Source organism: Poeciliopsis prolifica, unplaced genomic scaffold (assembly GCF_027474105.1).
Source record: "Poeciliopsis prolifica strain line A6 unplaced genomic scaffold, Auburn_PproV2 SCAFFOLD065, whole genome shotgun sequence".
NCBI lineage: Eukaryota > Metazoa > Chordata > Actinopteri > Cyprinodontiformes > Poeciliidae > Poeciliopsis > Poeciliopsis prolifica.
In genome coordinates, this window is record NW_026562440.1 from 981,182 (window position 1) to 1,003,862 (window position 22,681).

Consider the following 22,681-nt stretch of genomic DNA (forward strand, 5'->3'; position numbering starts at 1 on the left):
GCCAAATCCACCTAGTACAGCTGAACCTTAATTTCATCTGACAAAAACAAACTGTCTTAATTGCTTTCAGTAATTGCTAGAAAATGTCAAGTTTATTTTTGTCACCAAACTAAATAAAGTATTGAAATTTTAGAGATTTAAGATTTGCGAGAAGAATGTTCCAATCATTACTTTATTGGCAATTGAATATGCTGTTACATTGAGAAAACATTAATTATTGTATATGGATAGAGAGAGAAAAAGGGAGATAGATAGATAGATAGATAGATAGATAGATAGATAGATAGATAGATAGATAGATAGATAGATAGATAGATAGATAGATAGATAGATAGATAGATAGATAGATAGATAGATAGATAGATAGATAGATAGATAGATAGATAGATAGATAGATAGAGAGAGAGAGAGAGAGAGAGAGAGAGAGAGAGAGAGAGAAGAGAGAGAGAGAGAGAGAGAGAGAGAGAGAGCCTTAATTTACACCAATTCCTTGTCTGTGTGCACAAACTTGATGAATGAAGTTTATACTTGTGACTGAAGCCAAGCACTACAACACCCATGAGGCACCGGGGTAAACATTGAACGACGCGTGCGCAATACCTGGTCGAGTAAACCGATGAGGTTACGCGTCGATCGGACCAACCAGTGAAGAGGAGTCATTTCCAGCCGTCCGAGTAAAGCGCTTTCGGTCCTCTTGTGTGTTTTTTATTTTTTTATTTTTTCAGTGTACCTGATGAACTCACGGACACAGAAAATTAGAGGAATGTCCAACCAGACGAGGTAAGTACGGTGTGTTGTTTCCACAACAGAGTAATCACCGCAAGGCGTGCAGGAAAGCCGGAACCGGGCCGTTTTGTTTGGTTCGCCGTGTTGTTGGTGACCTCCTCACCGCCGCCCGGTGACGCCAGCCGGTGAACCGCGGGGTAATGCTGGGCCGAGTTCACTTTGTCATCAATAGGAGCGAAAATATTTACCAGACAGGAATAAGCAGGGGCAGGCAGGAGTCACGTCCGTATTTGCATATATTTTGTTTGCGTTTAGCCCACTTTTTGTCTTCTGACGTACCTGTCTGAACAAGAGAGGAAGGTAGTAGGAGCCTCTAATGGCTTCATAGCTTTTTCACTCTGAAAACTACTTTTAAATGCAGTTAAATATTACCTGCACTCTGCTTGGACTTTGATATTGTTACTTGAAATTTATCTGAATGGTCACAGTTGCTCATGAATTTTCATTTGAAATATAAACTGCACTATTATTTTACCAAAGTGTCCCTACTTGTTCCATACATGAATATGGGATGATTCATGCAAACTCTGTTATTGTTTTATGATTTTTGTCTAAGAGTTAAATGTAATTTATTTATTTACCTATTTGTAATATTTTTTTACTTTACCTCTTCACCTAACTTTTCAGTCGCATTATGAGATGTTTCATGGTTGGATTTTTTTTTTTTTGAGATGTCATAATTAATCATTCCTTTCAAACTATGGTTTAGAAAGGAATTTATATAATTCAAATTTTATTTTGAATGAAATAAAAACCTTTTCCTTAAATATACTGTTAATGTGATTAACTCATTGTCTGCATTTATCTGTTTATTTTTAGCCATATAAATGAAATTATGATGCTAATTAATACTGTGATGCGTCATCACAGTATTAATTGTTTTCTTATTAATGTCCTGAAGCTTGAACCTTTCATAAATTAACCAGACTGTCAAACATTTAATGCTTTACTGCCTTGATAATGTAACCACCTCTGTCTTGTGAAATAAATCGTTTCGTGGAGTTAAACAGTCACAGGTTGCTCAGAGTCCACAGCTGAGATTATCTGTAGTCTTATACTGAGTTGGACATTATTCAGGAAAGATTTACATTCCAGAGCATTAAAAAGCTCTACATGGTTGAAGGGCCTGTGTGTGCTTGTAAGAAGGCTTTACCGCTGTGGTATCATCTGCAGACATGTTTTGACTGTAAACACTGGAGAAGTCTGACGTTATTTTGTCCACAGCTTTAATGCTCAGAGAGGGAGGTGAGCAGGTGAAGATCAGCACTGACAGGCCTGGACATTTAAACCGAGAACCTTGTTTTTCTGAATACCTTTCAGATGATTAGTTCATGTTGAGACTGCGCTTTTCCTAGGCCTTGAGCTATTTTGTTGGCACCTAAGCAGTTACATAACAAAATGGTGCATTTGCATATTTTAAATCAGAAGCAGTTTTTATTATAATGCACTTCTGCCATTTTCTGTTCATCATCCCGTATGTGGTTGTACATTGTGGCTGAGGGTTGCAAATGGGTGCGTTTCCTTCCATTAAACACTTAATGTGTCTTTGGGCTCGTCTCATAAAAGCAAACAAAACAAAAAAACATTGCATGTGCTGCTGTGACAACTTAGTTTTCTTGTTTAGTTTGTTGACTTTGTTGCTTGCTGTTAGCTAATATCAATCAGCTCTGTGCAATCTCGAGCACATCAGATGACACATCATGGCATCACTTCCTCTATAGAAGCACAGCGTTCAACTATAGCAGCTGCCCTCGGGTTTTTTTGCATTGTGTTCTTGTTAATTTTGTATTCCTCTTGTTTTCCAAACTTACATAGACTTTGTTGCTGCAGTTTGTGATGAAGCTTGAAGTTGATAAATAATTGATGCAAGATGATGGATTAAGCCGTCCCATGGTAAAAAAAAAACCTTTAATTGAGTATGTGAGCCAGAGACCAAAGGTGGCACTCCATTAACAGTGGCAGTCCATTGTGTGCCTGTCAGCACATGTACCACCAGCACATGGGGGGCTCATTTAATGGTCGATGTTAAGTTTCACTGGGGTCACTGTGTTTCAGTGTAGCTGGACAGTTCGCCATAGAACAACTAAATACCTGCCATAAAGACAGAGGAAAGGAGTAGCTGTTTAACACTGCAGAGTCCCACAGACCTCCATTGGTCTGCGTTGTTTCCAGATTTGGTTTGCCATCGACACATATTGTCCACAGCAACTGATGGCTTAAGCGGAGTCAGAACACCATTAAACCGACTGCAGGTGTTGTTTGTGAAGTAAAGTTTCCTTGGCATACATAGACATTCTCTGAACTTTTCATCAGCCATCTGTCTGCATAAAACACCTGCTGACGTTTCAGTTTATTAAGCTAAATCAATAGCCGTTCTCTTTGACTGTTCCTTCTGTATGTTTGCACAAGTAAGTAACCTGCAACCGTGGCTTATATTGCTCAGTGTATGAGCCAAATCAATCAGAGATTGTATTTCAGTAGTTTGACTTCTAACAGTTGTATAATTATATCTGATTTGTCATGGCATTATCAATGTCTGCAATATTTAGCAATCAAAACAGATTACTTGGGTGCATTTGGTAGGGTCCCATATTTCCCATAGAAGTTGCAAGGACTCTAACTGTCCCTGATAGCTGATATACATTTATAGTGGCTAATTTGTGAAAAAACAAATGGGAATGGAAAAGATGATGTTGAGAAATAACTGAGAAAATGTGTTTGTCATCCCAACTGTCAGCATAAGCATTGTAATTTAATAATTTTCAGACATTGTGCAGCACTACCTTCCAAACATCACATAAAGTATTAAAAAAACTAACTGTTGACAGACTTGTGTAGTTTGAGCAGTGTCCTCAAACTATCATTTTGATGCGTATGTTAGTAAATGTTAATGTGTAAAACATGGATGGATTATGCGTAGCTGGGTGAGATTTTTTTGCTGCTTCAGTCACTTCTGTGGTATTTAAATAAGTAGTTATTCATTAGTGAGGTAATGATCAGGAACATTGCCTGGGCTGTGTGCGTTTCGAACACCGAAAAGGGTGCTCATTTGCTGTGTCTCCAAGCTTTTTGATAGCATTTATCTTGACACCCTCTGTATCACTGGACAAATTACCATTTAAATCTATATGCAATGAATGGGGACTTGAGTCTGGATACTTTCAGTCTCTGCTTTCTTCTTGGGGGAACCATTGTGTGATGCTTTAAGATCCGAGTTTGGTGTTCTGTGTATAACATCATTCTTAATCACTCTTCTTCATGTCTTTTCTTTACTTAAATACATAATTGAAAAGGCAAAGTTCTTATAGCTCAAATGTGAATGTTACACTTAAGCTGTGTTTGAAAAGACAATAGACTAGAACTCTGTTATAAATCATGCACTGGAGAATCCTGTTTAACTTGTTGCAATCCAATGTGTGTGTCAGTGTCTGATCTTTGTGTCTAAGCATTTAGTAGATGTCACCTGAATGAAAACCTGCTGGCTTTCAGTAGTTAAGGCTACAAATTCGGTAGGTAAATATACCTCAGTAACTTTTCTGGGGTTAAATATTAACTACCACTGCATGTATGCGTGTGTGTGTGTGTGTTTATTTTCTATCACTATCAGCAGCTGTTTTACCACAACCAGAGCGACCTCCTACACAATTAATCCAGTTTTTTTTTTTTTTTTATGAATGATGACGCATTGAAACACCTGGATTTGTTTGGCAGAAGTGGAGGAGTTCCAGATGGAGTCTCTGTTTCATATCCCCACCGAGCACACTCAGCATGATTTGTGGTGGATCGTGTGGCATCGGTGCGAACCTGCATTACTCCGCGGACCCATCACAACAATAGGCCTCTATGACTGTTTGAATGTGCCATTCTTTGAGCGGTGTGCTTCACTAGGGCCAGACAATGGCGTCATTTAGCATCCCATCTTCGTTTCGGCCTACTCTGTCACCATAGTACCCCCTGCCATACCACACCCTACCCCCCTCCCAACCTACCCTGCCTTTGCCCTTATTCTTGTTATTGGGGCAGCTGTTTTCTAGACAGCCATTTTTGGCCACACCCAGGACCCAGCCTCATATTTGGAGGATTGCTGAGGCTATGTGGGGATAACTTGGGGAAACACAGAATGCACTAGCAACATTTTTGCTTTGAGGTGATTTGGACATGTCTAAAGCCATTAAATGAGTTTCAAGAGCTGCTATTTAAAAAAATTTGTTGTACCTTTTTTTACAATGACAATAAAGGAATTCCATTTCTATTTGATGACAAAAATACAAAAAATGTGACTATTTATTGTAACATTTACAATAAATGTTACAATAAAACAAAACACATTGCCACTAACAAGACAAAAGAGTTGCATATGTATTTCTCTTTTTTTTTCTTTTAAGTAAAAAGATAGTTATGAAGTTTAGGAAGAAAGGAAATATAATTAGTTCCTATTCCTGTTTTACAAAATAAACAGATCACAAGACGAGGCATGTCCCTATACGGGTGGCTTACTACTCAAAACAAACAATTTTACTCCAGGAATTCCTTCATTTTTTCCCTGGAGAGTTAAAGGTTTTCCTTGAAATTACTCTCTAAGAAAAAAATTCAAAAATGACATTTATTTAGATAATCACAAAGTGTTGTGCATTTATATAATCTCTGCTTGCTAGAACAGTTTCTTTTTAAAAGTAAGTAATAATTTTACACAACCATTTTCAAGATAAACTATAATCAACATGTCCATCTGCGGATTAGTTTCGAAGCCCACAGAGAACGAGCACATGTCTTTGAGACTGTTGACTCTTGACCCTCCTTATTGTTGAGAGGTGAAAAGGCAACACACACAGTGCCTAGCAAAGCCACTCAGTGCTGGCAGATGTTTCATTAATGTGCTTTAGCCTGAGTGACTTCATAGGTCACAGTAATGGATTCTTCATGGGAAGTCCTCTACCCAGTTTTAATTTTGAAAATGCATCTTACTGCTTGTGAGCCACATTCTTAATAACAGAAGAAACACATTCATAGCAGATGTTATGCTGTGTCAGACTTGATATGCTGTCATTGAGTGTCGGATGAATACAAACCTGATGTCATTGTCGGTGTTGATGCCAACATTTGCATCATCCTCCATGCTCTATAACACCTGCAGTTATTAAGTATGTCAGGGTTTTAGACTTCGTCCCAGGTCCTGTTTCTGCAGTCCCACAGTTTAGCTCCCTCTCCAACGTGAAGATCCTCGATCTACTGCCTTGCCTTCTGGTTTTATATCTAGAACTGGGTGACCTATCTGATTTTATTTTGGGCAATCTGAACTTGTTGTAGCCATACCCACGAGAGTACTGGCAGTACCAGTTGTGCTACTTGCAATGCATGCAGAGAGATGGAGCCTTTCAAAAATTTTCACAACTCTTCAACTTTTTTAATTTGGGATTTTATGTGATTGACCAGGGGTCTGCAACCTGTGGCTGCAGAGCCACAAGTGGCTCTTTGGATCTTCCGCAATGGCTCTTTAAAACTTTGACGGATAAAGAAACAACTAAACTTTACAAATAGATTTTGAACTAAGATGTTTTTCAGTTTCTTTTCCTGGAATAATTGCCTTTAGCTTCCACAGATGACACTAAAAGTTCCAGTCATATTTATTTAGATCTGACTATTGTTATTAGGCTGGAAATTATGTGCAAATATCAACATCCGTCATCTTTTAGAAAAGTTTATTTTTTAAAGCTAAACATAGGAATAAAATGATTGTTCTTTAAAAATCAGAATAGATCTCCTTTATTAGAAATTTATCAAAAATCAGATAAATATCTAATAAATGAGATCCGAGTTGTAATTTTTCAAAAGGTCTTATAATATTTGTGGCTCTAAACCAGTCTTTAGAGCTGGTGGCAGAAATTGCTCTAGGTTGTAAAGGTCGCAGAAGCATCTGGTAGACTGACTCCCAATGGTCCTTATTTGTGACTACTTTTGAAATCAACAAAATGTGGCCTGCATTAGTATTGAGCCCCCTTTTCTCTTTTTCCAGTGGGATCATGGAAAAAAAAAAAAAAAGTAATTAAGCTGACCTGTTTTCAATTTCCCACAAGCGATGTAGGAGACACGGCAAACGTGAAAGAAGGGGCTCTGGTGAAATGATGTCAGACTTGATGGCAGCATCATGCCATGGGATTGCAGTTAAAGTCCAGATGGAGGTCCTGTTGATAATCTGCGACAACACTGGAAAGTTGAAGCTCTCTGTCTCATCTAACAGAGCTTTTTGCTACAGCTTACAGGAAGAACATCAATTATGCTTAGATTTACAATGCTCTTTAACAAAAAAATGCAAACATTGAAATGTTTAAATTAATATTTTCCTAGATACAATAGTTTCCTTTTTAGTTAAAACCAACCTTACCTGTAATATATATGTAATAAAACACAAAGTGACTATGTAGACAAGCTGAGAAATGACTCAATGACTCATTTTGTTGTGACAAAACCAGGAAGTCACACAGATTTTATGACCGATCTCATCCTACCACATTAGATCTCATCAGTGGCTCATGGTTTACCGCAGTATGGAGTGACGACTCTATTTTGGGTGCTGGTCTCTTCTCTTCTGAGGCCTTTTATTTGGACTAATTGTCCCAAGCTGTTAGTCTGTCATGTAACAGAGGATCCATTTATACTTTTGTGGTTCAGCCTTAAGTATTTTGAACAATTAATTGTTTTCTGCATGTACAGTTTTATTTGTTTAATTAACTGATTGCTTGTTTTGTGAAAGGTTTTTAACGGTTTAGGTAGGAAAGTGACTTCTCTCTTGGCAGTCAGGACGAATTGAGGTAAACCTTAGCTTATCATGACAACGAGGATCAAAATGAATTCCGTTGGAGGCTCAGCTACAAGATGTGGAAAGAGTGCAGCAATGGAGGCTGTTCTAACAAAGGGCGCATGAGGGTCCTGTGTGTGCACGTGTGAGGGGGAGTCCCTTAACCAAGAGTTTGCTTTTAGAGGAAGGGAGGAGGTTTAATAGGTCTGGAGGGATTCATGTTTCACTCCATGCTCGCCTCCTGTGCCCCTTTGTCTACTAGGTCATATAATAGCTGGTAAGTTCTGCAGTAGAAATATTGGAAACTTGGACTTTTCCCTGTGGGTCTGTGAGCTGCTGTCTTTTTTTTTTTTTTTTTCTTCCAAACATTTATTGTTTTTGAAGGAAAGCTTCCAGCTGGTTGCCTGCCAGCATTTTGCTTGACAGCACATTCAATCTGTTCAGACTGCTACTTGAAGTTCTAGTAATCGCAGCTCAATTACTGAAAGCTGACGCATGTTCGACATTTCAAAGGGTCAATTATACCACACGAAACAACACACCTTGACTATTTGCATGAAATGTTTAACAGATAGCAGATTTTTCAACAAAATAACACGTTTCACGGTAAACTTTACAATCACAATGTGTCTCGGGAGGTACAACATCAGTCGGAGTCCTAGAACTTCTTGGGATGCACGTTTCATCTGATCTGGACATGAAATCAGGATCTTATTTAAATATGAGCTCTTGTGATTACCACACACATCTGAGTTGTCTAATTGTAAGCCTCCAGGGTGGATTTATAATCAAAACATCATGTGGGTTTGCCATGCATCAATTCTTTTTTTATTTTTTTATTGTTTCCTTTGACTGGATTAGGTCTGATGCCAACACGTGCCTTCTCTGTACACAAAGCTAACTGTGTGTATCTGGCTCTGATAAGCAGATGGATATCGTATTCAAAAAAACAGCCTGTGCCAGACCATGGCATGCTTAAAATTGTTGCCGCACCCTACAGAAAGTTGGACTCATGTTGTAACTTGTAGTTCATTTATAAGAGCAATGCATAAAAAATAGCCTATGTCCTTCTGCCTGCTTTCAGTCATAACTTGATCATCTCAAATGCATTATTGATTTACATAAATTCAAGATCTTTTTTCAATAGAGATCAGTCACGTCTTTATTGTTTTTAGCATCAGATTTGTATAATTGGATGTTTTCGATCACTACTCTTTTTGGTTGTTTATCACTTACATGGACTTGTCAGTAAATTTGCCAGTTAATTTAATTTCCTTTAACAACCACTGATGGTAGTCATGCTCATTTTAAATGAATTAGAAGAATTGGCAATTGTTTTGAAAAAAGAGGTCTTTGTTAGGCAGATTGTTGCCTGTTTGAGTCCAAACTCATTGCTTTACTTTCAGACTTCAGCTGCTCTCTTCACTCTTCCTGAAACTGAACATTTTCAGGTACAAAATGTTTTCTCCTTATCTGTGAGTTCATCCTCCAGATTCTTTGGGTTCCTTGAACTGGGCTTTAAGCTGCTGGTAAAAGAAACCGGTTCCCACACTTCATCATATCTGTGTGATTAGCATTCCTTTGGCTTAACTATTATAGCACCAATGTAGTCTGACGACAGTGTCTACGTCTGGAGCATAATGTTCCTTATGAGGCATGTTGTTAAAAAGTATTTCCCTGCTAATTTGTTTCTTTTCTTTGTACTTGTGCATATTAATAAATATTTTGCATCACCTAATGAACTTTATTACCATATGAAGGTGATCTAAGTGAGTACTTGGTGTTGTTGGGGTTTCTTCCATTGATGTGAAGGAATACTGGCCCAGTCATTGCAAAATTGCTTAATTTTAGCCACATTGGAGAGTTTCTTTGGGCATAAAATGCCTGTTTAATCTCATGACACATTAACTTTAACTTAGACCAGACTTTAGTAGGAAAAGGCCCTGTCTAAAACTTTCGTCTTGGTTTTTCTTAACAAGTCAGAGAAGGACATTCTGGTTTGCTTTGGATCATTGACCACCTGAGCTCCGTGACTTTCGCCATCAAGCAGCAAAGCTTCAGAGCCTAGAAGAGTTTGGAGCGTAATGGCTCCAAACCATGATACTATCACCATCATGTTTGCCTGTCAGTGAAATGTCTAAAGAGATGCACGGGTTACAAAAGTTCGACCTTTGTCTCGCCATTCCACAAAATACTTTCCCAAAAGGTTTGGTGCTCATCAAGATGTTTTCTGGCTAATGTGAGATAGACCTGTTGTTTGCTTTTCTTGGCAGTGGCTTTGGTTTTGGAACACGGCCATAATTTGAAACAGAAGTAAATGAGCGCTGCAGTGCTTTAGATCTTGTTCCGGGTTCTTCTTTGACCTCCTGACTGAGTAACTTTGGTTGGCCGGCCACTCCTTATGTTTTCTCCATATGTTTATAATGCCTCTCACTGTGGTTTACTGGAGCCTTAGATATGGCTTTTTAACCCTTTCCAGACTAATAGACATCAATGACTTGGTCTCTCATCTGTTCTGGATTATTTTTTCATCCTGGGGCATGATCTGTTGCTATAGTCTTTTACCCAACTTCATGTTGTCAAAAAGGTTTTGTTTCAGTGAAATGATTCTATAGACCTGGCAGCAACAAGGCTAGGGCGTTACCAATGAAATTGAAGATGATGATCTAGTTAAGTTGATTTATGATATAACAAGTGGCACATTTATTTTTCTCTTAACAGGGATGGTTGATTTGCATTGCTTTTTCTCTAAATTAATGAAATCCACATTTTGTATTTTCTCCAGATACTTCTGATATTAATATTTATTTGCTTTGAAAATAAAAAAGAGAAGAAAAGTATACTTTTACAGTAATACTATCCACTTTAAAAAGTTTTGAGGTCTTTCTCAATCTTATGCAACCCTACAAATAGCCATTCGAAAAGGATGATGTTCTATCAAACTGTACCTTGAGCATTTAGAATGTAATACATATATTGCAGCATACAGCTGCTTTGAGCACAGACTTGTTTGTTTCTAATGTTTGCGTTTTGCAACTGATTGCCGAGACGCTGCAGGGCAGAAGCTGCCAGGTCAATCCTGTTAAACACCAGGTGTCCTTGTTAAACTCCCGCAAACATCCTTTTTTTTTTCTGCTGTGCATGTTTTGGTTCAAGTTTTCCTTTGCAATGCTCAGTGTTAGCAAAGTCTGTCATCTTCTATTTCCATATTGTTTCTTCGTTCCGCTGAGATTATGACCACAGATAAGCAGCTTGTATTCCAGACACCTTGCGATACTCTTTATCACAGCTTTGCTTCACACAGGACTTTGCTTCTGTCATAAATCCAGCTGGCCAAGAGCCAGTTTCACATCTGTGTTAGCCAAGTAAGATGAGGCCAGATGAGGCCTCAGACCCTGTTCACTTGTCTGGTGTATGAACTCTAATCACCTTTGTGTGTCAGTAGCTAATAGCTGAACAGTACTTTGAAGCCATCTTCACCCTCAGAGCAGACTGAGCACTGATTGGATTATATTGGATTAACACTACTCTGTTTGATTTTGTTTGTGTGTATGTATCCTAGCTTCTCTCTAGTACTTACTTTATGCTTCTCTATTTGTGAAAACCCTAACCACCAGTTTCTCATTGCTGGCCTACATCTGGACAGATCAGCAAGTTAATCTCTCTGCCTTTTAACCCCCAAACTCTGTCAATCTGCCATAAGCAGTTTCTCTGCAGCTGCTTAATGTTGTCATATTTTTCCACCACAGCCTTCAATTTGTTTTACCATGCCCTTTAGTCCAGAATATACCAGACTTGTTTGAAAAGTAGATATATTTATAGTTGCATTGTTAAATGTTCTTATGTTGGTAATAGATGGAGAAGGTCTGAATCTGTTTTTGAGATTTCTTTGCTGATACAGATGTTTTCTGATCCAGAAATGATTACTTTTACTTCAGCATTAAGTGTTGTTTTTTGTTTTAGTGTTGCATACGCTCATATTAACAAAGTTTTTCTTTTTTGGGACTTTACATTGTCAACCAGAACAAAGTAACATATTTGAAAAGTGTGGTGTGCATTTGTTTCATCTCTCCTGAATTAATGACTTATGGAACCACCGCAGTCTCGTGATATGTCTCCAAGTGATCATTACATCCACAGATTTTTTAAAAATTGTATTTAGGCCTAGATTTCTCCTTCCACAAAACATGCTTTGATTAAAACCACTTCCATTGTAGCTCTGGCTCTCTATGTTCAATGTTAGTCAACCTCCATCCAAGTCTCAAGTATTTTGCCTCTATGAAAAGGTTTTCTTCCAGGATTGTCCTTTATGTACTTCAATCAAAATTCCCATTAACTCTGACCAGAATTTCTGTCCCTGCTGAGGAAGAAACATCCCCGCAGCATAATACTGCTACCACCATACCTCACAGTGGTAAAGGTGTGTTCAGGGTTAGTTTCTTGCCACTAATATTGTTTTGCTTGTAGACTAATAAACAGATTTTTCACAATTCTGCTCAATGCATCTACTAATCATAATGCACAAATGTATTTATTTTCTGTATGTTTATTGTAAATGTACTTTACTGCAATAGGTTTGACTGTAAGCTCAAACCTTTACAGTAAAATCAACCAGCTCAATAACAGCTATCAGAATCCTAGCATCCGAAGCTTTGGCTTGATTCAGTACCCATATTGGATGAAATGGATCTTCAGTTATTCAAATTCTTACTTCCTATTTACTAAAAAGTCACATCCCATTAGCAGTATTGTAACTACTCTTATCTTAGGTCTTTTTTGGACTTGAGGTCCACTTCCACCTTTTTACAACACTCATCTTTTTTGCATTAAGACACTACATAAATGCTATGTTAAACACAAGCTTGTGAGATAAGTGACAGTGTAATTGTAGATACTTTCGTCATGATGTATAAATTGAAAACACTCCTCCCTGCCTTTAACAGAATTCCCTTAACATAACTTGCCTTGTTGACTGCACCCACCAAGAAACATATTTTTCTGCTTGACTGTTTTCTTTCACACCCCACCTGAAAGAAAACTGCTTTCTGAATTTCTGACCCATAAAGTGCTATCACACTACCTTTTCTTGTTTACATTTGCTTGACTGCACTTGAGCGGATGCAGAGAGTTGTGTGGGCCTTCAGGGATGGACCTGATTCAGAGGGTAATTACAAGCTGTCTGAAGGGTGGATAAAGACCAGAGGGACCCTCGCCAATCCTGGCATTTAATTTGTCAATGATGGGGTCTCCTTCAAGGGAAGGGCTGCGTGGTTGGAATTTATAGATACAGCCCCACCCATGCAGAAACGTGTGGATACTGTGCAGTGCTATTACCCTTCGCAATGTCCTCCCCCTTCATTTCAGTTTGAAGCACTTTATTTAGAATTTTGGGGGGATGTTAATCACAAGCTAGATCACAATAAATATATTTTAAGGTGCTAGGTTTAAAAAAAAAAAAGTATGTTAATTTGTATTCTTTTGCTTAAATTTCAGCAAGTCTTACTTGTTTGTTTTAATTTAAAAAAAATATGGGGTTCCTATTTTCTTGGAAAAGTGTCAGATTTGATTTAAGCATTATGTAGGTATTGACAAATGTAAAAAAATTAAATGGGTCACAAAAAATTTTTTTTCCATCCATTAATGTGTATTTCATATTTAAAGTCTGTCTTCTGTTTATATATCTGCTGTAAATTCTCATTGAACTTTTGTAGTTAAAAAAAAACAATCAATCAGGTGAAAAAGTGAGATTGAAACCTTTGGTTGTTTGTGTTTGGAAAAATCTGAAATTCTGACTTTAAAGATGTATAGGAATAATGATACAAACTATTAATCGCTGCATCAGCATTGTTAGGGAACATTTTATTATAGCTGAGTTTTTCAGAAATCACACAGGCAACATTCAAATTACGGTCTACTTTCTACTACTGTTTGCTTTCTAATTAATTGTGAGAAAGTGCTTTTCTAAAAGCAATATAATCTGATTGTCTCTCTTCTTGCCTTATTAGAAATATTTTAGTTTGTCCTTAATCATTACCAGGAGTTTTAAGTAAAGAACATTTCTTCCTTCAGATTCGGTCCTATTATGCCTCAAGCTGGAGGTTGTCGTGTATTTTGTCAATCAAGCTCGACGGCTATTACTCCAGCTTTTAAAAGACCAGGAACAATCTGCAACTCTTTTAAAAACCGTGATATTCAGAAGTGTAGAGGTTTGATATTTTATCCAGGATTGTTCAGATAATGCTTCTGTTGTTTTAACTTCAAATTAACACAGCACACAAATGCAGGACAATATTAGTAGCCGTGGAAATTGTCATCACCCTCGGTGTGTGCCCATCTGCTGGTGTACCAGGTGAGCATGAGGTCAACAAAACATGAGTGGTACCACTTTACTGACAGAGGAGAAACGTCCCACCAGAACAGAAGTCCTCCATGGGAACAGGTCCTGTCTGTTATTCCAGCTGCATGCCATTCTTTTCAGAGGCAGCTGTCCAGGACTGTACAGCTTCCTCTGTTATCCATTCATGACTGCACCGGCTCGGCTTGCCAATGATGTCTGTTATACCAGCGCAGCAGAGATAAACTGTTTCACACAGGCTCGGCTGCATGGATCAAAGCTACCAGCTTAAACAGGAAAATTTGCCGCGTTTTTTCAGTGGGTGCAAAATTGTACCGGCCAACTTCAATGCGTGACTTGGAAATGCTTCAGACGTCTTGAAGATGAAGGCAATGTCATGAGCAGGCGTCTCCAAGAGGTGGGGAAATGCAGCTCTTGTGAGATTTTGAACTTTTAGGAACCTGGAAACATGGAAAGAAACATTAATAAGTAACTCAGATCATATCTTCTCATACCAGAATTTTTTATTCATTTTTCTCTTCAGTTGTATTTTTCTTATAGTTCACAATACTTTTATTCCATATCCAAAGCTGAAAAAATGTGAAAGAAAGATGTTGCATCTGGAGCACCAAACTTGGACATTGATTCATAAATGGGGCTGCAAATGAATAAATTTGGTAAATGGCTGTTTTCTGGTAGATTTCACATAGGCATCAGCGTTCCATTTTCTCCCTATAACTTTACCAGAATACTTACATCAGTGAGGTATGAAGTTGTTTAAAACAAAGTAGCAATAACTGAAAACATCTCACTGTTCAACATGTAATCAGTCTTGTTTGGTTCTTCAATGATTTATCAGCATCACAATAAAGTAGCTGTCATAAAATTAGTTACTTAAACTACCACAACAACATGTTGTTTTTCCTTTGAATTTTTTTAATTTAAACCATTGCTTTTCCTGTGGTGGCTGGAATTGTAACTCATTTGACACAGATCCTAACCCAAAACTCCCACTGTTGTGGCTTAACATGGACAAATGTGCAGGAGAAGCATTTGAAAGAGCAGAAAAAAAGTTGTTTTTTTTTATGTCTTTGTTTCAAACAATTGCCAGTCTCTTTCTGTGACTGGCTTCCATGTTGCAGTTTCCATAAGCTAAGCTTTAAAAACTCTTTTTGTATCGAAAATGTGTTTTTATTAAAGTGACAAAAATAGGGTGGTGGTAATTTATTAGTGATATAGTATCCCGTTTTGAGTCATGTTGTAGCATTTATGTTCTGTAGCAATACTTGATGCATATTTTAATTTAAAAAATCGATGACTGAATGATGGATGACATAACTTTTGCCAACAGCTGGCAGGAGGCATTTATGGCCTGAATCAGATAGACAACAGCTGTTATTTTATGAGGACATGTCTGATTGTGTTTTCTCCTTCTGCATAAAAAAAGATGAGTAAGTTATAATTAGTGCTGATGATTTAGCTAAGGGTCTCACGTTGGAAAAGATACATGAAGGACTGACCAACATGTTACAGTAGAAATACTTTTTTTTTTTTTTTTGCAGTTTACACTGAATTTGTGTTACTCAGCAATTAGCTAAGATGTGTGTCCTGTAAATCATGTGGGAGTGTCAGGAATTGCTTAGATTTAAAAAAAAAAAAGCCTCTGAATATTTTCACTGTCTCGAAATGTGCTGCATTTTTGCGATCATGTGGATTTTCCGCACAAAAATGTGTTCCGCACCTTTTCTTTATTTTTGCTCTACTTTTCTTCCTCAGCCTTTCATCGCTGCTTGTGCGTTTCCAGTTTACACCCACAGGTTTTACACCTTAGTCTTGTTCTCATCTTGCAGCTTTCCAAACAAGACTTCACTAAACAAGCTACCCAAAGCCCCGTCTAAAGGTGGGGGAGGGAGGTAGTGAGCTGGGCGGCGGCCACTGCTCGGCTGCATCCTATTAGAACTGGGAGTGTTGAAAAGGGGTGTGGCTTGAAGCCAGTAACATCTGTGCCTGTCCCCTTTGCCCCCAACGCATTCTGCAGAGAAAGGGAGTGGAGAAGGAGGCTGGGGAGGGAGAAGATCTAAGAAGTTCTCGCTGGCCAGCTGGCTGTTTTGCAAGATCTTAAATCGTTGCCGTCTTTTATGGCAGGTTTATCCTATTTGCCCCCTAGTTAACAGAGAAAACCATCTCCCAACTATTTAGGATTTTCATTTTGACTGATTTTTCAATATATATATATATATTTATATATATATAATTTTTTATTTATATATATAATTTTTTGGCAGCTTCTTGAGCGCTTTTACTGATGATTTTGAACCTGTTTGGATTACATACCTTGTGAAGGGAAATGCTCTTCTGAGTGCTGCGTACAAGTTTTATTTATGTCAATCCTGCAGAGAGCTGGATGCTGCAGTGAGCTCAGGATATAAAGGGAATGCCCAGAGCACACCAGAGGCAAACTCTCTCCAGGACGGGGTAAGACGAGCCCTATAAATCTTTCTCTCATACCCTATAATCAAATGAATGCAAGGAAACGGAGAGCCGGAGCAGAAGCCGGCTATCTGCTGACTGGAATGTGTGCGCGGACTGCATGTGACCAGGAGATAGTTACAGGCTATCAGTCTGTGAGTGTGCCTAAGAGGAGTTGTGGCTGCTGGTTTGATTTATCTCCCACCCCCGCCACCACCAGAGCATCAGCTGGATTCCTCTCACCGATACGTAGGTGATTGTGTCATGTCTGTCTAATTGAAAGGTGCTGGTGCTGGGAGCGGTGTTGCCGGAGTAACCGGAAAGAAGGGGGGAGGATGACACGGCACTCCGGTGAGGGCCCTGGGCGCATTTCTCGGTGGGAGAGTTGCGCCGTGCACGCAGGGAATGCCCCGTAATGACAAGGCTGCTCTGGTGATGGGGTGAGGTGGTGGTAGAAGTATGTGCTCTCATGTACCAGCGGCTGCCTCCCACTAGCTTTCTCTCCCATTATCAGCATCAAGTGAGTGTCAAAGAGAGGGAGGATGGGATACTTTTTTTTTTTTTTTTTTTTCCATGAGTGGGGACGGGCGGGGTGGAAAAAAAAATCAGGTCAATGAAAGAGAGAAAGTCACCTTGAGCGGAGACGGGTCCACTCGTCCTCCCCTCTCATTTCCAGCTCCTGCCCACACTTCTCCGGTTCTGCTCCGGTTCTGCTCCCAGGAGGCTGCGTGTACTCCACATCACACGCATCACAAAGGGACTGACAGCCAGTCTTTGTGATTCAGTTGGATTGTGCTGTGCCTCAGAGTGATGAAGCAGGATTTTTTTACCCTGTAATCCTTAATGGTGCTGTTACTTGTTTTTGTCTGCTGAATTAGAGGGGCAATCCTATTTTCTTCCTGTATAAGCATCCAGAAGAGATTAAAAAGGAGGGTAATGTGCATTGGAAAGGGGCTTACATTAAATCACCCACCCAGCTTGCACCGGTCCCCCACTGCTCCGGTTACCGTAGCAACTGAGGAAGAGGCAGGGATGTTTTTTTTTTTTTTTTTTTTAAAGCTCATCCTGCCTCTCGGGGTATCGTAGGAAATATTGCAATGCTCCTCATGCTCTTTTATTGACGATCTGTCGGGTTGCATATTTTATTAATGAGGAATAGATCTGTCTGTATTGTTTGACTGCGCAGCTGTGCACACAGTAGTGTTTACTGTTCCCTCTGCAGAAAAAGACTGAGATGTTAGCTGTTGTTGGTTTACTTATCTCAGTCTTTCAAAGTCTGTAATCTACACACAGGCTCATCAACTGTTTGTTCTGATCTTTCATCAAGATTTCCTCTTTCCTTTCATTCGCGTCTGCTTCACGATGAAGCCAGTCATTTCTATTGATGACAGAAGCACACATTTTCCAGATAATAATATATTACAAAGTTCTCTTATTGCTGGTCGTCTAGGAGATATATTACACTGTACTAACCACATTTATTGGCACCATAAATTGCAGGAAAAGCCTTAAAATTGATCCAACTGTTATTTCAGCTTCATATCTAAAGCATTTAGAAAAGTTCAGCCCTTAATTTGATAATTGTTTTAAGCTAAATTTCAGTTACCACTCCTCATATAAAATATGTCAGAAATTATATATCAGAAGCATTTTTAATTTATTCTGTAAAACTTAGTCAGTTTTCTGAACTCACTACTTCCCTAAGCTGCAGTTATCATACATAGACATCTATTTATTTTTGGCAAATTTGGGAGGTCACCAAATCTGCATAACAACCGTTAAAAGTTGTCTTCATGCTATTTGTCAAAACAACATAAATGTAAATATGTGGAGCTTACTAAACTCTACCGAGTAAGTAAAATGTAGTGTTGCAGTGAATCCAAAAGTGAATATTTGGAAAAAGCACAATCTTGGCCACTATAAAATACACTAGAAGATCTGTGATGCTGTGAGCCATTGATTATTCCAAGAGCTCATAAATGATCTTGAAGTCCATGGCATCTGGACTATTTGAAACACAAGTACATCTTAAATAAAAATGTGGTGCTATCTACCAGAAAACTGAAAATATATTGCGAGTGGCTCTGTATTGGTGCTGAACATTGCCCTAGTTTTAAGTTGTCTTGTATTTTTCTTTATAAATTGTTCTTTTCCTTTATTATCTTTATTATCCCCGAATAGTAGCACCCAGATAAGAAAGTGAAGAACTCTGTTTCAACTATTTTCTTTTTTTGCTCCAAATGTAACCTCCACTTGAAGGTCTGACCTCTGGAAGAATGCTAACATGGGTGGGGGGCTTTGGATTGTCTCTCTGCATAACTGGTTTGACAACCTTGTCTGTGAAAAAAGCAGCCGCCTTTTAACCTTCATTTTAATCTCTGTCCTCCCTACATTTTACACTCACCTGCCCTTTTTAAAAAAAAATGAAATACAGATTTTTGTCCGTTAGGCTTCATTTATCGGAAGTAACAAATGAAATGTTTTCATATAGATGTTATTTATTATGTGAATGGGGAAGCTACCATTTTAATACTTCTCCTTATGGATAAAAAGTTCAGTAGACTCAGATGTTCTGCATTTCCAAGGCAGCAAATATGTTCACATTCTTTGAACCGTCCTTTGTTGATGAACTAATGCTGCTTTCTGCTAAAGGTAAAACATGTCAACAGCTCTGATTGTAAAAGTTTGTTGCTGCAGCACTCATTTATGACATGAATCTTCTGGAGTTGGTTAGCTTGCTTCTCAGTCTTTATCTCCCACCTCTTCCTATTTGGAGATAACTTTTTACCTCTGGCTGCTGAAATCAGGCTCGTTTGCAGCAGATCTCATCCAACCTGTGATCATGTTTCCGTGTGCTGAGGAGATGTGTAAAGATCATTAAGTTTCTGTAATGAGGAAAGATGGAGTAAAAATTGGATTACCCTTCAGTAAGAGGGCCAACAGAATGTACTATTTTTGAAACTGCAGACTTGTCTTTTTAATGGAGACAAAGTACAAAAATCCTATTCCTCTGTTTTAGATTTTAATCTGTTGTATTGAGTCTCATGCTTATCTTGGCAGCATTTCTTCTTCTCTCTGACAAAGTTGTACTGAAACTTATTTTGTGGAACTGAAAGGTGCAACCTTACAGTGAGTTTGGGCTCACACTAACTTTGTAACACTTCAAAGTCCTGAATAAGTAGAACTTATCTAACCCTCCACCATGTTGTCAAAATGTATCCATTATGAGAAGAAATGCTTTCTTTGTCTGTTCCTGTCCTGGTATCCTCCTTCTTCAGTCATACTGCATCCCTGTATGTTAATCCTGTAATCTGAGAGCCATGCCAGCTCCCTCAGACATGTGACATTAATGCTCCAGAGGCTATACCACAGGCACGTTTCAACAAACAATCGTGTAATTCAAATGCACAGTAGCACCTTGCTGTTTGGAGGCAAACTGTTCTGCTGTTGCACCACTGTTGATCGGACAATCCTGCCAACTCAGCTTTCACAGAGATGTGATTGATTTTAATCTGATAACATTCCAGCCTCTGAACTATGTTATGGTTCAGAGTGTCCAGGTCTGCCTTTGTTCACACATTGTGTTCTCTGCGCACCATTAACTAATTGGCGGAATATATAATTGCATGTGGTCCAGCTGTGCTGAACAAATAGGCAACATGTGGCATTAAAAATACCATGCTTTTGTATTTATTGTAAGGACATCAATTTGCTTTTCATGTATAAAATGCACAGAGCACTTTGAGGGTTTGAGATGTACAATTGGGAGTTGAGGGCAGCTGTATTCAATGTCTATTGTTGTTTTTCTGCTTTGGTGATAAATTCATAAAACGTATAAGAATAATCAGAGCTCAGGTTATTCTGGCCTGCCTTGTAACACAGCTTCAACTGTAAAATTATATTGGTTTAATTTTGCTGCATATGGACATTTTGTGATTATAGAAAGGATATTTTCAGAGGGTTATAGCATGATCCGATCTTTATCCCTTCCGACAACAAAATGCAATTTTCATTCAGACCCTCTAAATTATAATCTGAGATTGGGTGTGAGAAGCTTATCCCTTGAGAGATTCAGCAAACAGAAATTTTGTAAAGTTTGTGTAGGGCGTTGGTCTATTGATCCTTATTTTTGCCAATTTTAAGGTCTTAAATCAGAATTTATTGGACAAGAATATGTGCACAAACTAGGAATCTGACTTTGGTTTCAAGAACTCAAAGTATAGAAAGTATAAATTGAAAACATTAGAGGGAATAAAATGAAAGCAAGAGTATTTATATGTAATTCTGATTTCTGATAATAGAAAATATTGGAGCAACGATAAAAATATTTTTATCCCACCCTTCCCGTCATAAGCGGTCATTAATTATTTATATCATGAGTAAAAAAGGCTGAGTGACTTTAAAAGAAAGACAAAATAATTGTAGAGCTGACATTTTAAACTGTCTTTAGTGTCTGATAGTAGCAATTAATGCTGTTGGTGTTGCTAGCATTATTAATAGCCAAGTCTCCTTTTGTATTCCCTTGAGAATGTCCTTACTTTAACTGATATTTCCAAAGGGTTGCGAACATCATCAAGTCTACCATGTCCATAACAGCACAAGAGGATAAAACAAAGATGTTGTTCTTTCTGTTAGTCTTGCCTTTATCTGTCAAAAGTCTTTCTCTCTCTCTTTCTCGCTTTTTCACAGCCTGAACAATTTTGGCTTCTTGTTTATCTACACTTTCACTGACTTGCAGAGTTCTTAAGCAATTCAAATAATCAAATCTGGAGTTTAATTTCAGTTTTTTTCAAGTATTGAAAAAGAAATTACTGGTATATTTTCTTCTCATTGCCAAAATGTTGTTTTCTTCCTTCCTTAAAATAAATTCTCCCTTTGCCATAAATTCGTAGTAAACTATGGTGTTTTTTTTTTTAAATAAGCATAAAGGAATGTGAACTCTGGAAAGTTGAATCTGGAGAAGTTTGGCTTTTTGCATTAAGACTATGTTGGAGCCCTAATTTCAATTTGCTTATCAACACCTGACTATGGTGCATTCACTGGTCGCAAACAGATTATTATTATTATTTTTTTTAGTTACTGCGCCTTCTCTTCATAAATATAAAGGATTTTTGTTTCACTCAAAAACATTTTACAGAGGTAAATTGTTTCAAAACGTCAGAACATAACAGATATTGTGCTGCACGTTTTCAAAAAAAAATCAAAAATATATAAAGCAAAGCTATTGTGTAATACATTTATAGGTTTTCCCTCATTCTGCTATTTTTCTCTCTGAAGCTACAGTGACCTGTTTATCTGTACAATTTACAGCCAACATAAATTTGAGATCTAATCTGAACAGATTTAAGTTGTTGTATGTTCAAGAAAATTAAAATTAATCAGTCAAAAACTGCTGAGAGATGCCAGCTGGTGCAAAAAAAGGTATTTCACACATCTGTTTCCAATACACAGCTGTCCACTGTGTTCTCTTTCCAAGGTTGAATTCCTGCGTCAAGTCGACCACATGCGCACAAAGAACCATCAGCCCCAAAATGGTTTTTAAATTGGACATAAATCAATCTATTTATGTTTTTTTTATGGCACGGACACAATTAGTCTATTTGTTTTATATGCATGCATTTTATGAAGATATTTTTGGTACATGCTATTTTCCCTTTTATGTCACTGACACGTGTAGCATTAAATAAATCCAGCCCTTGTTATGTTTATAATAGGAAGGCACATTCCCTTAAGATCAACATTTGTCTTCAGTTATTAACAAGACATTCAGTCTAAAAAAGGTCTGAATGAAATGGGGTGGGGGAAGGCAAAATTTGGAGGGAGGCAGTTCTATGAAAAGTGTCAAGCCATCTTTGATTGTTTGCTCTTCATTCTTCTCGTCACATGTCTGGTAACGTGAGCGTCTCTGTGTTTAGTGTACAATGTTCTTCTCAACTTCTGCCTTTCCTCCAGCCGACCTGACAGCTTTGAGAGTTTTAATAGGGGGCTCTTGTGCAGACACCATGCACGGCTTCTCTGACAATTCACAAACACTGGGGTCCTTTTTACAGTCTGGACCTCAGCCAGGTCATCCGCCAAACCACATGGTGAAGAAAACAATAAAACCATCCAAAGACAGAAATCTCCCTCAAACAAACAGAGAAGTTGTCTGAACATGGGCAGGCGGGGTCTTGTAAAATGTGCACGAATTAAGGAGCACAAGAATTGTTCTGTAAGCAGGGGCTAACATTCATGATGCTCCTCGTGCGGCCCGGTCCAAGAGTTGATTTATGGTGGAATAAACAGCATTCTTCTTG

At 38.2% G+C, this 22,681-nt stretch overlaps 1 protein-coding gene across 3 annotated transcripts in view; it reads left to right on the forward strand.

Annotated features, from left to right (window-relative positions):
- Positions 1-645: 645 nt before the first annotated feature.
- LOC129351219 (disheveled-associated activator of morphogenesis 1-like) overlaps positions 646-22,681 on the forward strand; it is a 46,746-nt gene continuing 24,710 nt past the window's right edge. For 2 of the 3 annotated variants that reach the window (XM_055020098.1, XM_055020101.1), the window contains exon 1: positions 646-780. The gene's annotated coding sequence lies outside the window, so the exon portion shown is untranslated. Of the gene's footprint in view, positions 781-16,213; positions 16,392-22,681 lie in introns of those variants that run through there. The other variant, XM_055020100.1, reaches the window with a different exon arrangement.